The sequence below is a fragment of the Octodon degus genome, unplaced genomic scaffold, assembly GCF_000260255.1.
Source record: "Octodon degus isolate 3935 unplaced genomic scaffold, OctDeg1.0 scaffold00021, whole genome shotgun sequence".
NCBI classification, from domain to species: domain Eukaryota; kingdom Metazoa; phylum Chordata; class Mammalia; order Rodentia; family Octodontidae; genus Octodon; species Octodon degus.
In genome coordinates this window covers 9,214,113-9,217,282 of record NW_004524597.1, presented here as the reverse complement: position 1 = coordinate 9,217,282, position 3,170 = coordinate 9,214,113, and the positions used below count along the sequence as shown (strand labels likewise).

The window sequence follows — 3,170 nt, the reverse complement described above, 5'->3', positions numbered from 1 at the left end:
CCGCCCCCTGGTGGGCTGAGCTGGCCACACACACACACACACACACACACACAATAAATAAATAAATGTTTTAAAAAAAAAATACTTGTAAGAGTATTGTTGAGATGTTTTTAAAAATATTTCTCAATTTGGGTTTGTCTGATATTGTTAATGGACAGGTTATGAATTAGGAAGAATCCCACAGAGATGTAGTACACTGATATCCATGATTCATTGTTGATCGAAATGAGTTTTACTTTACTAAAATGAAGCCGTGTGCCTTTTCTGTCCTCTGATACTTACAGTTTGTCATTGATTGTAGGTATTTTAATTTTGGATTCTTCCAGATGAAGATGTTTGGGACTTGGAGGGCTTTTGGCGTAGTACAGGGTTATAGTTGGCATGGAGTCTAGGCTCCTCTGTCTATAGGCATGGATACTTCCAGGGATATCATGTGGGGACAGAGATGTTCCTGCAGTTCAGTAAGCATGATGTCCCTGACAGGTACTTTCAGAGCAGGGCAGGTGGGTGTCCCCTGGAGCATTTGAAGGCAGCAGTTTGGATCTGTTCTGTTGCTGTGTCTTTGTGCATTTCTTAGTGATGGGGAGATGATCATCTCTAAGTTTGTATGTTCTAGTTTTTGTGGCTACCAATGGCCACAAATACTTTGAGCTTTAATACTTTGAGTTTTTTTTTTTTTCTTTCAGGTCAGGCTGTGGTGATGTTCATTGTTCAAGGACCTTTGCCTGAAGTTGCAGATGAACCTGGGGAGGCTTTTAGATTGAGTTGGAAGTGAAGTGGACTTTTTCTTAGTGCAGAACTCAGGATACAGGCATTTTGGGAAGGTGAGGGTTTTGATTTGTTTTCCATGCATCTACATTCTTTCCTGCCGTCTCTTCTACAGGATGACAGCAGAAATAGGAATGGTAGAAAGGTAGAAATTGATAGGAAGACAGGGCATGACTGTAGGGGAAAATACTTTGAGGAAATAGGTGGCACTCCTGGTTGCTAATAATTAGTGACTTTTGTGGCAGTGGACAGGTTTCCAAGTTTGGAGGGCCATAGTAGGGGCCTCTGGCTTGTAACCTGTGATTCAGAGTTAACTGTGGAGAATGTAGAATCCTAGACAGGCCTACTTTCCTTGATTCCTAGTTTCTGTAATTAAACTGTAAATTGGCAATTGGTGCAGGTGTGGTTCAGTATCATGGTTGACTAGATAGATCGTTCTGTACATGTGGAGGATGTTGGAGGTTCTGTGGACTTATCATGAATAGTGAAACAAAGTCTCTGTATCTCATTTGACCATTATTGATCCCAGTAGGGACTCTATTCAGAATGTGCAAGAGCTAGATGTGATGGCACATACCTGTAATCACAGCCTAGGGGCTAAGGTAGGAGGATTGCAAGTTGAGTCTAGTACAAGTTATATATTAAAATCCTTTTTTTTTTTTTTTTTTTCTTGTTTTGTTTTAAAGGCAAACCTTTAAAAATCCCAAACTGGGACCGGGGAGATGGCTCAGCAAAATAAGTGCTTGCCTGGCATGTGCAGGGGTCTGAGTTCAATCTCTGGTTCCACCAACAAAACAAAACAAAACCCCAAACTAAAAAGAAGAAAAAGGCAAAGTCTAAAACAAGTTACCAAACCACCAGAATTTACATGAAAGGAAAGCATGTGCTACTGGTGCCTTTTTAGGGATCAAGTAGGCAAAATTGGTTTAGGAATAAGCTAGTTTGTTTTATATGCTGGTGAGCCTGTTTGAGAGTTCTGCCTAATGACTTTTACTCTGACCAATTGTATTATTTTTAATCTTTCATTTATGTACTTATTTGGTATAGGGTCTTACTGTGCAGCTTAGATTTGTAGTGATCCTCCTGGCTCAACCTCCCCAGCACTGGGATAACAGGTGTGTGCCACCACGCCTGGCTTCCATGGTCAGCACAGTGCACCCAGGGTTCTGGGGCCAGTATGTGGTACCAGGGATGGAACCTGGGTCCCTGTGCTTACTAGGCAATTGCTTAGACTGCTAAGCTATTTTCCCAGCCCCTTTTTCGTCTTTTTGAGACAGGGGCTCAGTATGCAGTTCTCACTGGCTTCAAAATTGCAATGTTCCTCCTGCCTCAGCCTCCCAAGTGCTGGATTACAGGGGTGCATACCACATCCAGCTTGATCAGCTGTATTCTGAGGGCCAGTTTTTGTTTTTTTCCGCCATTTTAGGGTGAAAATAACTTCTAAGGATTAAAACCAAAACTCTTCCAAAGTCTGTTAAAAAAAAAAAGAAAAGAAGGGGCTGGGGAGATAGCTCAACAGAAGGGCCTGAGTTCAATCACCATTTTCACAAAACAAAACACTGATGTCATGAACCAGCATTATGACAGTCATCCTTCCATGTTACAGGACTTTTATGCTGTCTACAGGAAGCGCTGGGTAAATCAAATGTCGAAGGCATTTTTTCAGGACTCTGTCCTTTTCAAACAGGACCTTTTGCTGCTTCTGGAGGTCTAGCATCTTGCCTGGGGAGATGCTGTTCATCTGGATGGTGCATAAGCTGCAGCCAGAGTTATAGTTGAAGAGTAGCAATAGGGGAGGGAAGGGCAGAACTTAGTAAGCCAGGAATGGGTGACCAAGGTGACTATAGCAGGGACAGGCCTAGAGGTATGGAGGATCCTCAGCCCAGCAGAACACAGACTGCTCTTGAAAGGGAGTCTTGGGCCAGCTAGTAGGGACAGAATGGAGTTGGTAGGATTAGTTGCTCCAGAGTTGAAAGGTTTTATTAAATGGCATGTGCTTTCAGGTACTCAGTTTCATTACAGGGTTTGACTTGTGGTTCATAGAGGCTGAAGGAGTTTAAGGAGCAGAGACTGAAGCTGGGCAATGGAGACAAGGTACCTGCACAGGGCTTGGGGCAGAAGTGGAGGGATCAACAGGTATTTGGCATCCTTTGGCCATGAGTTTCCATTCTGACTTGAAGATTAGAATATGGGGAAGATGATCTGCTAAATGAATTTAATTCCTCAAGAAAGGTTCATATTTAAAGCAGGGTGTGGTGGCACACACCTATAATCCTAACACTTGGGAGGCTGAGGCAGGAGGATCGTTTCACATTCAAGACCAGCCTGAGCTTCAAAGTGAGCTCAAGGCCAGCCTGAACTGCATAGCGAGACCCTGTCTCAAAAAGACCAAAAAAAAAAAA

The 3,170-nt window shown here is 43.0% G+C and overlaps 1 protein-coding gene across 5 annotated transcripts in view; it reads left to right on the top strand.

The window, feature by feature from the left end:
- Positions 1 to 3,170, top strand: part of Pdpk1 (3-phosphoinositide dependent protein kinase 1) — an 87,304-nt gene that overhangs the window by 17,072 nt on the left and 67,062 nt on the right. The window contains exon 1 of one of the 5 annotated variants that reach the window (XM_023711430.1): positions 753 to 824. The exons of the other annotated variants lie outside the window; for them this stretch is intronic. The gene's annotated coding sequence lies outside the window, so the exon portion shown is untranslated. Of the gene's footprint in view, positions 1 to 752; positions 825 to 3,170 lie in introns of those variants that run through there. 5 annotated transcript variants of the gene reach the window in all.